Genomic DNA, 13,713 nt, shown 5'->3' with positions numbered 1-13,713 from the left:
TAATAAATTCCATTGACCTATGTTAAATATTTTCCCCAAATTTACAATAATTAAACATGTTAGTATTTTGAATGACAGAGAGGCTGGCATAACAAATTCTTTTCTTTCTTATATTTATCTGATACTAGAGCTTGAGGGAGATTTCTAAGTTTTCCTTCCAAACACGTTTGTAGATTATTTCCTTGCTTGGCGAGGCAATGGAATTTACCATCACTTGGGAAAATTCTGAAGTCAAGCTGTGAAATTGAACAAAATTTTCATCATAAAAAATTGAGTTTGAAAAACATGTGTTTCCCGTTTGGTAACGGGAGGATGCAAGGTAGATAGGAAGCAGGATTGAAGAGTTTAAGCCTTCGTTATTCTTTCCTGTGTAACTCTTCGGCAGCAAGGAAAAGAAAGGAGAGGAGTGCCAGCTGCAAGGCCCAAAGCAAAGTCTTGATGAGAGTTAGTGATAGAACTCAGAGAAGCAAACCAGGTGTCCACCCCCTTGATCTTAACACACAACATTTGTATACACAACAGAAAAGGAACGACAAGCCAAGAAAGGACAGCTCACTGGGGAAAATGGAGACTGAAAGTTAGGAATCTTAAGAGGCTGCTGAGCCTTGTGGTGTGTTCCTACGGGCGTGCTGAACAATAAGTCCAAGATCATATTTTCATAAAGAAAATAGCATAATTGGCTATTTCCTTAAGTCACGTAAGACCAGCCCAAAGGATGCATTTTCGGGAATAGCAATAGCTTAAGTTTTTATAGCTCTTTATATTATCTTGTTTGATCTTATCTGATCCACACAACAATCTGTAAGATAGGTTACAATTACTCAAGAAGAACTTCATGCTCTGAGAGTTTAAATCATTTTCCCGTGGGCCAGAATTAGGCTGGCAGTCTGTCGCTATAATTTTTCTACGCCAATAAACCAAGGAGATTTACACTAAAAAGTAAAATGCCCCAGCCCTATTATTCTCAAAGAAGATAAATAAGAAAGAGTTAACTAGCTTGCAATGAAGGAAGCGTCTTTGGTAAGAATCAATACTATAAACTTAAACTATGTAATATAGAGAAAATTAATATAAGCATTCTTTCTAGCACTCATGCCCTTCGGGGTCAGTTCAGCGGTCCTTGTTATATAAATATACAATAATTTTCATGACTATCCTTTCCTCCTGGGCGCCACATTTACACTGTAGATCTTAAACTCTAGTGTGAGAGAGAAAATCGACAATATCACCGTCATTACCATAAAAAACATTTAGCAAGGCCCAATTTGTGCACCTGTTGTCGTTTTGCAAAGGGGGTTACCAGACGTGTTTCTCGTCCCCTGGGATTTTAAAGACAAAGGAAGGCAACCTAAAGGACATACAGACAACTGAACAAGCAATGAGACTTGTACATGGGCACATATGTGCCAGCTCCTATTTGCATATGGAAATGTCGACTTTGTAGATTCAAGTTAATGATGTTTCGCTTTTGTCAATCCATTATGAGTTGTCAGCTACTAAAATCTGGCCCCAAGTGGTGTCTTAGCGCAGCGACTTGCCTGATCCTGCTGTTCTGTAGTGTAGGTTAACATCTCAATGCTCCTATTAAGCTTCAGGGAATTCTTAGCTTGCATAGACCGAGCATTCAGGGTCACTGATGTTTCCAGAAACAGCTCTGCCAAACATTAATTTTTTCTTAAATTTGTAAAAATTTAGTTTAACAACTAGTATGCCAAACCATCTACTGGCCTCTTCTCATAAGATGGAGTTTAAAGAAACGTTGTGAATTGGAAACGAAGCTTAAAATAATTTCTACTTCGAACTCTGATAGACGACTTTAGACAAAATGTCTCTTCCCTATTTTTCAGTTTTTAGTACTATGAGAAGCCTTATCCCAACCTTAGGAATCCTCAAGTCATATTAAAAATGTGTTATGCTTCATGGCATCATTTGATGCATAAATAGAGATGGAAGTAGGACAGGTAGATTATCAATCTTCACCTTGTGCAGGAGCTAATCACTTTTTTCTAATATGGTACCTATTCAAAACAATGGACTAGGTGCTACACAGACATGACCTCATGAATGTTTGTTCCCACCATCCTGACGAGGAAACTCTACATAAATTGACAAATGCCATACAATGAGTAAGAGTTCAAGACAGTATCACAAAATACAATTTATCTGAATCCAAAGCCAATATATTTCATCTCTACCTATCTGTCCATTAAATATAATAATTCTAAAAGGATGCATCTTTAAAATTTTTTTGATTTTATTTTCCTTGTTTTCAACTTCTTTCCCTCAAAAGAAGGTGTGCCTCTATGGGGAGGCATTGAATATCGGGTACCATAAGGACAGAGTACATTAACCACCCCTCCCTGAGCACTTCACATCCTCCCACCCTTGTCTCTTCCTCCAGTCTCTGCTGCACCATGCACTTGCACATGGGCTCTGACCAGACTCACACAGCGAGCCTGACAGTGTCTTGCTTAGACCCCGTGAGGCCCTGCTAACACTGCAGTGTGGTTGTTCCCCTGTGCCAGTCACACATGTGGAACTGGGTACTGTGGGGAGGTTCACGCCCATGAGGTCACACTTAACAATTGGAGAAGAGGAGCCAATTGCAAAAAATCATCTCCCTTTTATTTTCCAAGTGAACAACTCTGAGATATATTTCATAAGTCCCCTTAGAAAATCTGGCAGGATGGAATACCATTTATCGATGGTGGTGGCCAATCCATTAATCCTTGGCTTGACTTTCCCTTCTTCCCCGTTCCATTCCACTCTTCCGTCTCTCACTCCTGATCCTTGGGATCATGTCCCTAATAAATAATCTGCATGCAAGCTCTTTTCTCAAGTCCTTCGTTTGGTATAATCCCAGCTAAGACACAGGTATTGTGTTTTATCTATTATTAGATGTCCGTCTTCTAATATTATGTCTGACAGACCATATATAGAATCAAGATAGAACTGAAATTTGGCGTTCTTTTGTTGTGGTTGTTGTTGTTGTTTTTATGTTGCCTAACAAGAGCTTGAGTTAAAGGGAGTTAAGAAATTATTTTTTCACAGTTAAGAAACTATGATGATGCTTAGTTGTTGCCATGGATGTGTTGCCTTGGAGGCTGGGAAAATTGGACTGGGTAGAATCCATTACGGCCGTTTCTAGGGGTATTAAGTAGATACACACATCCAGAAAAATTAACTTCTAATTCTATTGGAACTAAGATCAATGTAACCAGCACTATTGTTTTCTAACTGTAAAAGTCTAATCCCTATCACTGAAATTTGTAATACAATTTCTATCAATCCTTCTTTTTCCCCCTAATGCTAAGTGAACTCTGTAGTAAATTCCTTTGCTTTTTCTGATGTGGATAATTATTTTTGAGTAACTGGATAGCTCATATTCTAAATTGAAATAAGCCCAGTTTATTGGTCCATGTCCAATTTGTCATCAGATAGATATCAGTCTTTAAAAATAGAATCATAATTAGGATTAATTAAAACAATTTAAGAAGATCTTGTAAGGCAAGCCAAACACTGAAGAGCCGTTGAAATTGAACCCTTTCTCCCTGTTACTTCCTGATCAATGTTTCAATGCCTGTGGGCTTTCTGGCAATAATGTGTTCTTGGTGTCAAGGATTACAACTGGGCTCCCTTCAAGAGCAATAAATCCACGTAAAAATATGTAAATGTGTTTCACTTACCATTGACCTGGAGGTGAAAAGTTCTATATCAAATCGCTAACAGCCCGAGATACCCATTCTCCTATTCTGATACTAATTAAAACGAGCTGAGAAATGAACTATGTAAGACTATTAATTTATAGTACAGTAAAAAAGTAAGGAAAATTGGCTAAGTGGCAATTGCCACACAAAACTGCAACTGCAGGAAAGCAAGAAGAGAAACTTTTATTTTTCTTCTAAATAGTACATATTTTTCTGTATTGATCCCTCTTTTTTTTAAAATCCTCATCGCCAAAATCTAAGAACTTATCACCTTAAATTGATCTTTTGTAAAAGCCTTCTAATTGGATTCCCTGAGCCCTGGAATTTATTTCATGTGTCTTTACACTGATAGAATACCCATCTTAAATGTGTAGCACAAGGCACTGCCAGGTCTCCAAACTGACAGTGATCCACCATGGCCCAGAGTAGAAAACAAACTTTTTTATCCAAGAACTCTTTTAACCTTGTCAAATGTCTATTCCATAACTAATATGACTGCTAGGAGAAGCAAATAAAATACTTTACTAACAATCAATGACTTCTAAATGAATTGTGTCTTAATGGACAATCTCATTTCCGTTTATTTTCGCAGTCTACTGGAAATTCTGAGGCCAGGAAACACCTTTTTTTGGTGTTTTTTACATACACTGGGAAACCAAACAATATTTTATTAATTGAAGGGGGAATTATATTTCAGGGTATTTAGATGCTGTCCCACTATCTTGCCTTTCATACGCAATGGATTTGATGAATAAATTAACACATTTCAGAGACGGTCCCTGAAAATCTACAGTAACCAGGATAATATGGGCAAACTAAGGATTGAATCCCATCTCTGACTCAAGGCCATGCATATGGTTGTGCAGGTGGTACACTACAAAACTCTAGGAGCCTCAGCCACATGATCATCAACATGAGTGATGGCCCCTGCCCCCAGGAGAGGTGCAGGACAACACTTGCCCAGAAATTCTTGGCAGCCCCACTGACCTTCACTAACCTTGTAGATTTGGACAAGCTCCTTAACCTCTTCAGTTATGAATAGTGGACTGGGTGCCTCCTTAAAGAATTGTCAAGGATAAAATCAAATTTTATTCCTTCCCAACACTTTGCAATTATGGATTTGGATAGAATCTGACTTCCCCACTAGAATATACACCCTTCATGAGTGTAGGCAGTATGTCTATTTTTGCTTATTAGAATAGTACCTTGTTTTTGTTATGTGCCAGCTCTCAAAAAAGTATTTGGTAAAGAATGAACAAATTAATGTATAAATTAATTGGCGCAAAGTACCCGGCACATAACTGGAGCTAAAGAAACACTGTAGGCTTCTCTCATCTCTTTTCTGTTATTTATTGAAGATGAAAAGAGTCTAGGTAGAGATCAACAGCACTGAAAATGTTTTCCACTTTTTTTGGCGTTCTGGGAAAATAGGAAGACAGGATTAAATATCTGAAAGATCGAAACAAGATGCACTAAGTCTTGAAAACATTGTCTTTGGAACTGATTGGATTTGATTTTGAGACCATTCTCTTAACAGTGTAACTGAGCTAGTCTGAATTCTATTGTAATTAATAGCACCTGTAGTTGTTACCTATCTTACAGGTTGATGTAAAGATAAATACATCTTGCCACTGTGGCAGAGGTTTGCAAACTGTGACCCCCAAAAACTCCAAGGCCTTGTAAGCTGAATCAAGGAATTGTATCACTAATATTTTAAAAGACTTCTATTTCCCCCACTTTGCCAAAAAAACAAGGCAAGGCAAAATACAACAGAAAAACATCACTAACACGTACACACTAATAGAATTTTTATATTTTTCCTCTCAACTTTTTTTCTATATCTTTGGTGCTTTTTATTACTAAGCTATATAAATTCTAGGATGGTAACTAATGTATCATAAAATAATAAGTCTAGTTGCATAAAATCAGATATATTGATGTCTCATTTTACAACATAATAATTTGGATGTTTTTCTAGGTCTTCTGCCACCTGATCAAGTTGAGAAGCACTGCTCTACCAAAAATGAACCAAGTTTGCAATTGCCGTTACACATGTCCTTTACTTTTAATATGTGACTAGCCTGGATACTCAGGAAGAGACTTCAGGAAGATTATCATTAGGTTGAAGAGACAATCCGCATAAGCAGAGACAAATAACTAACAGTGTAAGCCGTGATATTAAATGTGAGTGAAGGCAGAGAACAGTATTGGAAGTTGGCAGAACAAGACATCACTCTAGGCAGGGAGGCAGGAGAGGTGTGCTGAGGATGGGTTTAAGCTGTGTTCTTTAGCTTGTTACCAATTTAGAAGAGCAAGGGAAGGTAGTTCAGTTGGTGGGAACAGCAATAGCAAAAAAAAAAAGCTCAGAAGATGAGCGTTTAAGCATATTTTCAAGATGGTGGGTTGTTAATTTATGAAGAGCCATTACATACCAAACTCAATGGAAAGCATACTGGTAAATGAGGTTTGAGAAACCACTTCACAATTTTAAATTATTAAATATATTTTCTTCTGTTTAATACATTGCATATACAAATCATGAGCTCTTAGGGCACAAATTCTTGGTGATGGACGTTACTCTTTTCCATTGTCTGATAATATCCAGAATTAGTCTGTTGTTTGCTTTGTGGCTCTTACTGACCAGATCCACAATTCAGCAGGAATCTCTAATTAAATTAAGTCAATTAGCATAACTTCTTCTCTGGGCAACAGTGATAGGTTTAGGAGAGAGACAGAGGACACAAGTCAAGCCAATTATGACAAAAAAAATTCCATGCATTTTGTGTGAGTTATCGAGGGAGCAGATTTTCTTTCTTGCTGGATGTAAACCAGCAAGCGTGTTGCCTTGAAGCTTGGCAACCATAGAGGAGAATGGGACCGATACTGAAGAAATAAGTCTAAGAGACAGGAAGAGACAAAAATGGGATGTGGTCAGACCATTTAAACACAGGATCAAGGTTTTCTGACACCAAATTTACTCCTGGACTGTGCAGTTATGTGAACTAAGAAATTTGTCCTACCTTTTTTTTCTCCTTTTTCTGAAAAGTCTTGTTCGACCCACCATCTTGAATCATCCGAAATCTTTCAGCTGCTGTTTGAAGGGCTTTTCTCTTTCCCAGGCTTATGTCATGTTTATACCAGGTAATATAGATTTTGGTGTATATAGATATTTTTTATTTTATTGCTGTATATTGCAAGTTTTGTGAAGGCAGTATCTTTTTGAATTTATTTTTCTCTGCTTAACAGCTAACATCATGTCTCAAAATGGTGATCCACTGATAAATTTAGAATAGTATGGAGGCTAAAATTCAGGCTTTGAAAAGTGAAGATTATAGGTCGTTGTTCATCTTTTGCTACTTACCTGTGCATGTTTGGGTAAGTTATCTAACTTCTCTGAGCTTCAGTTTTTATCAATAAAATGAGAATAGTAGAGGCAACCTCATAAAGTTATTGTGAAAAGTAGATACAATGAATGCTTAGCACAGTCTGGTACAAGGTAGATTTTTTTCGCATTGTTAAATAAAATTTTACATAAGTGAATTAACAAATGGATGCATAAAAAAATATCTAAAAGTTAATAATGAGGAGAATGACTACAGTCTCCATTAGATGAAAAACCTGAGAAACATGACCCAGTGTATCTCCTGATCTGAGTAATCAGATGGCAAAGACTTAAACAATTACTCAGGTAAATGAAGCCAAGAAAAAGAGAACAAAATAACCAATAGTAAATTTACTTACTATAGTTTTATAAAATAATGTTACCGAGGAAAATATCTTAGGTAAATGCTGCTGACCTTTGAGGACGAGGAGGAAACTAGATCAGGAAATATTTAGAAAGATAATAGAATGTACAAGATGGTAGAACATTGCTTAAGAGGATTTTCAATTACTCTTAGACTGAAATAATGAGATTGTAAAAACAAGTACTTGTTGCTGGAGGTAGAATAGAGTTGCCTTTTTATACATTTATGGAGCAGTTGATAAGTTTAGAGGCTATTTTAGAGTAAGTCTTAAGAATGAAACTAACTATGATGAATTCGGCTGAAGTGGGCAAACAGCTGGTGTTTAATGTTCATCATATCAGTTCTTGGAATCACCCTGAGCTAAAGAAGCCAAGCTTTAAGAAAGAGTTGAGATTTTTTAAAACTGGACTTTGAAGAGATATATAAGGCCAAAATGTGACTAAAATAAGTATCTGTCAACAAAATTCAACACTGGAAATGTGTAAAGTTTTAGGGATCACTGGAAACACTTATATCAGTATACTCTCCTACCAACCCTTTCCTCTTCTTGCATTTTGGTTTAAATTAAATGGAAGTTACACAATGGGGAGTCAATATTTTGTTGTTCCAAACATTGCATCACCTTGGGGGCACAATATTCATGCAATTCTAGCGGGAGATTCTTTTGAAGGGGAGTTGAGAATGGCTGGAAAAATGTTGAGACTGATCAAAAATAGTAACCTCCCACTGCAATGTTGTCTTTCTAAGTGGAAGTCAAAAAATTTGAAAAACAGAGGCCCTTATTGAAGCTGACACTGTATGGCTTTAATTTACCTCTTAAGCCTCAGAGAATTCCTGCCTTAAAGCCATAAATGCACACAAGCTTTGTAAGAATGAAACATTTTAAAAGAGGAGTGTACTGTAGTCTGCAGGTCACATTCCAGGTGTCACCCAAGGTCAGTGACTCATTCTCCTCTCCCACCCAGCTATGTGTTACACTGCCAGATCTCCCATGGGTATTCTTGGAAAATAAGGATATGTAGAAATTAAAGTTTTTAGTTCCTGCAATAGCAATCGAGTCCCAGGGTACCACTTTCAAATGGCTTAAGGAATTCTACTAATTCTACATCGCATTCCAAAATATCTCTCATTCATTTGTTCATCTTTCCATTTATTCAATTCGTCAACAACTGTTTCTCGGGCAATTTCCATAGCCTAAAAACATTGATCACTCCTATCAGATTATACCTGAAATTCCACATAGAATCTCGGTGCTTTGAACCCTGTTTAATCTTCAATAGTCCTCCCTTGAAATGAAGTATCTGTGAAAGGGTGTCTTATTAGTAGACACTTGTTTTTCATAATAGCTAGTTCTGAGTGAGTGAGTGAAGAAGCAAATTCTTTCTTAGTCTATACTCAATCATAACTGCAGTGCATGGATTTTTGGATAAGACCTGATGATTGGCTGTTTGCATAGCAAGAAGATTGCTAAATGTTATTACTGCTCAAAGATGCTGAGATTCATGATTACTTGTAGGCTGGCTAAAGTCTCATATTTACAAAGGTGAAACAAACAAATGAGAAACCCAGCTCCTGTGATTAGTTAGACAAAGAATCTGCAAAAATAGATAGAAGATAGAGAAACATCAGGAGACAGAGAAGCAGAAGGGAGGATGCCAAATACAACCTTGCTCACTTTAACATTTTACTTAGAGTTTGCTCCTAACAAGATCCTGAAGAATGAAAGCTTGTAAGAAGAAGAGAATAAGCAAAATACTTTCTAGGTGTCATTTCATTTCAATCCCATAACATCTCTGTGATGTTGGTGCCAATACAAGGTCCAGGGAAAATTTAATAGTGAAGACCTGGACCCAAAGTCCTTAAAATTTGATCCAGCCACCAATTGTCCATGCATTACTTGGTTCCCAAAGGCTCTGTGGGCAAAGTTTACGACAAGCAAAGATATACGTTTTATTTATAGGTCGAGCATCTGCCCCGTATCTGTGTTTGGAACACTGCCTTTGTGATGGCTGAGCCATATAACATTCTTGAGGACCCATATCCCCTATTTAAGTCCTGGTCCTAATGCTGATGTTGTCTTGAGAATTCTGCTTCATGTATTCTTTATTTGGCTTCAATTTAGTTCCTGTTTTTGATAAATGGGTGGAGAGTGATCTCAAATTCCCACTGCTGACCTAGCCACATGAGCCACAGCAAACATAGAAGCAGAAACAAAAAGATGCTGTCTAGATCTATTATAAAGGCCTTAATTGTCTCATAAAAACTTCCCTCACCAGTATCATTGTGTGTGTTTTGAGAATTCTGTTTTGTCCTTGATTTCTTATCAGGGTGCCTCCTTGATCGGCAAGGGGCAGAGAAGGTAATGCCATTAGACTGCCAAGGAAGTGTGACACTCCCTGATCAGCGGATGAAAAACTGAGCCTCCAAGAAATGAAATACCTTGGCCAAAGTTACATAACTAACCAGTTATTGTACCTTGGACTCTGGTCTGGCTGAGTCCTGAACTGCACTACTTTATAGGAAGGCTATAGTGAGTATTGCTCGTGAGTTTAAAGGTGAGCTTCTAAAGTGTCTCAAGGAAAGAATAACAAGATTATCCCACAAAAGATGTTTATTTATAGCATTGTTCAGCATTCAAGAATGGAGAGAATCTTAATAGTTAGTAATCTGTGTAACAGCCAACGTTCGTTGTACTTATATGTTGTATCAGACACTGTGTAACAGCTTTACATGGGCTATGTCACTTTAATCTTGGAGGTGAAGTTTTATCGCTTCCCACCACATCTTACAGATAAAATTGAAGTTAGGAGGAAGACCCAAGGAACGTGTCTAAAGTCAAGCGAGTCAGGGCTGCCCCTGCTCAGGAGCTCTCCTGCGTTCAGTAGGCATTTTCAGTGAGCTTGCTACTGAATCCCCTACTAGTTGCCCAGCAGTATATGACATTAATAAAGCTCTCAAAAATTCCCACTAAATTAAGACCAAAGATCTAAATCAACAAAACCTCATCAACATTTTCTCTGAATTGTTCTACAAACTTTAGTCAAAGCATGAAGAGGGAATTTAATAATCAGATTTCCAAATATATATACAGAGCTTGTTTCAAGGCAAATTTAAGAACAAACTTCAATCAGTATTCTACTATTTGCCAGCCCTACATAGCAGGCACTGTGCTATGAAATGAGAGAAACAATGGTGAACAAAGTCCATAATTTTATGAAGTTTTCTGAGAAATAAACAGTCAATAAGATTCAATACATGTGAAAGACATGAAAAAAATCATGTAATAAGCCATGGTAATTAAAAAGAATGAGATAAATCTATAACTATTGACATGGATATATTTCAAAAACATGTTGTTTACAATAAAATGGTATATTTCTGTAAATTTACAATGCATACACTGCAGTGCTGTACTATTGTTAATGGAATTTTTGTGTGTTTGTGTGTGTAAGAATTAAGAGTGGATTTGAAGTATGTAAATCAAACTCATGAGAGTAGTCATCTGAGGCCAGAGCCAGAGGCAAATAGGACTCCACACAGAAGAAAATACTAGAAGGAAATAAAATGAAATGTTAATTAATTCTTAGTTGTGGATGAATTTCTTATAGTCTTCCTTACCTTTCTGTGAGTATGTGGGTAAATTTTTCTAACTATTAAATCAGGAAACTGTAGCATATAACAGGAACACACAAAGGTGGCCCCTGCCTAAATGGGAAGGTTAGGGAAATCTCTGTCAAAAAAAAAGTGATGTTTAAGTTGAGACTTAGAGGAGGATATCAATTTTTTGAACATAAAGAAATAAAATCTATTCCAGGTAAAGAAACAGAATGATCTCAGTGTGTTCAGGGAATTTCTCCCTCTCTGAATTGCTCTTACATCCCAGCCTAGGCTTAGAAATCGAAGAAATGATAGAAGAGAGGCAGCAAGGATCTGTGGGAAGTTGGCTTGAATCCATAGGAAAATTCCTCTTCAGCAACTTAAGAATCCTAGGAGTCCTTGCCACGTGGCCATGTTCTTGGCCACACTCACTACTAAGGTTGACCTTGGGGGTCTCTCTGCTGGATGTTGCAGGCATGAGCAGCGACTGTGAGTAGGAGAGAAGGTTTGGGCTGTATTCCAGCTGATGCTAAAGCTAGACTATTTTCCCTACTATCAGATCGAGGCTGGCAATATGTTAAGGAATGCTTTCTGTACATAAATACAACTCTGCCAGTTCGGAGGCAAAAGGGTGTGGATTTTAAGATAAATTTATTTTATTTTTTCCTTTTTTATTCATTTTCAACACCCTCTCCTCCACCCAAAAGCAATAGGGATATAACTCTCTACTGGACCCTGATTCTTCTTTGACAAAATAATGAATCTCTGTGACATCTGCCTAGGGCCAAAGATTTAGTATTTGGTCTTGGGCAGATCCAGAGTGCATCTGGCCCACACTCTGGTGCCAAAACGACCATGTTCTAATTCAGGTTTTTCAAATTGGTTCACAGAACTTCAATTGTCTGAGAGAATGCTTGCTAAGATTTTGAGAGGTGATTTATAAAAGGGATTGGTATTCAAGTGTTTTGTAAAGTCACTGATTTAAAGAGAATTCTAATTGTTACAGAAATATCATTGAGATATGATATAATAAGTTGAAATCACTTTCAAAAAGAACAATTTGATGGGTTCATTGGGTACTTTTCCCTGGTCTAAGCCAGTAAAATTCTTTCTGATAAGGTTCATCCCCATTCTCTTATATGGGAATGAACTGTATAACCACTGAGGGAATTTTGGACTGAGATCAAAGGCAGCCTTCCAGGAGTGAGCCAAATTTAAACTAAAAGCAAAGATTTCTGCTCTTGTAAAATGCCTTAGCAATATCAAGAACACTTGGTAGTTGTCACTGTTGCCAGAATGTCCTGTCCTGTAGTGTGGAGTCAAAGGTAAACTCCTCTGTCTCTATCACACTGGAAGTGTGGGTTTTTCCACACCAAACAATTCTCCCATTTTCACTTGACACAGAATGGGTGTCCTACAATTTAACTCAATTCTGACACTAACTGCTGGGAGTTAGTGCACACCCCACAGGTAAAGGGTTCAGTCCCACAAGACTGCCCCCAACTTCAGATGCCAATTGCAAGTCCCAGGTTGTCACCTGTATTTCTGACAGAACAGGTATAAATTGGGGGATCCCACAACCCCCTCCTCGGGTGCAATAATTTGCTAGAAAGCCTTAAAAACCTCTGGAAAACAGTTTATTTGCCAGATTACCAATTTATTATGAAAGGATACGACTTAGAAACAGCTAGATGGAAGAGATGTATAGGCCAAGGTATGGGGGAAGGGATCCCCTTCCATGCTCTCTCCGGATGAGCCACCCTCCTAGCACCTCAATGTGTTCAGCAACAGGAAGCTGAACCCTACGGTTTACAGTTCTTATGGAGGTCCCATCATGGAGATGAGACTGATTAAATCATTGATCACTCGTGATTGAACTCAATCTCCAGCCTCTCTCACCTCCATGGAGATCAGGGGGTGAAGCTGAAAATTCCAACTCTCTAATCACATGATTGGTTCTTTGGAAACCAGCACCCATTCTCCAATAGTCACCTTATTAGCATAGACTCAGGAATGGTTGAAAAAGGCTTATTATGAATAACAAAAGATGAGCCTCCTACCCTCATCACTCAGAAATTCCAAGGGTCTTAGGAGCTTTGCGCAGGAATGGGACCAAGGCCAAACATACATTTCTTATGTATCACAATGTTACAGGAGTTTAAGGGACTGTGAGTTTTTTGAACACGTACTATAGTATAAACAGCACATTGAAAGGCAAAATTTAGCCAAAAAATCTTCTCTCTGGTCTCGCTGGACATTTTGTCTGCAATCACTTAAACTTCACAAAATTAAGTCAGCACAACATCTTCACTTAAAAGCTCTCCATTTCTTCCAAGGGACAATTAAACATCTCGCCAGAAAGTGTGTGTTGTATGAATGTTGCTGCCAAGAGATCAGCAGTTTATATCATCCTTGCTATTATGGCTCAAAAAATATAAGACAAGACAAAAGATAAGAGTTATATCCTTCAGCCCTATATATATTTCCCTAGGTTAAAAAAATTTTCATTTTAATTTCATCCATTTCAGATTTCACATTGAAATATTATAAATATCTAAATCATCTTAAGATATTTCTCCTGAGCTCTGGAAAAACATAATCATCTATCTACTGAGAGTTACCAGAGAAAAGTGGTTCAACTAAGAAATGTGGAGCCACACTAC

General features: G+C 37.6%; 1 long non-coding RNA gene across 4 annotated transcripts in view; it reads left to right on the top strand.

Moving 5' to 3' along the window:
• The window catches only part of LOC139079042 (uncharacterized), a 114,239-nt gene extending 102,963 nt beyond the window's left edge, over nucleotides 1-11,276 (top strand). For 2 of the 4 annotated variants that reach the window (XR_011532305.1, XR_011532306.1), the window contains 4 exons: nucleotides 5,686-5,872; nucleotides 6,754-6,848; nucleotides 6,954-7,082; nucleotides 9,781-11,033. This is a non-coding gene — a long non-coding RNA (uncharacterized lncRNA). Of the gene's footprint in view, nucleotides 1-5,685; nucleotides 5,892-6,753; nucleotides 6,849-6,953; nucleotides 7,083-9,780 lie in introns of all 4 variants that reach the window. The other 2 variants (XR_011532303.1, XR_011532304.1) reach the window with 2 other exon arrangements.
• The last annotated feature ends 2,437 nt before the right edge of the window (nucleotides 11,277-13,713 follow it).

The sequence above is a fragment of the Equus przewalskii genome, chromosome 24, assembly GCF_037783145.1.
Source record: "Equus przewalskii isolate Varuska chromosome 24, EquPr2, whole genome shotgun sequence".
Taxonomy (NCBI): Eukaryota; Metazoa; Chordata; class Mammalia; order Perissodactyla; family Equidae; genus Equus; species Equus przewalskii.
Note: the sequence above shows the minus strand (reverse complement) of the source record. Positions and strands in the feature narration are given on the sequence as shown.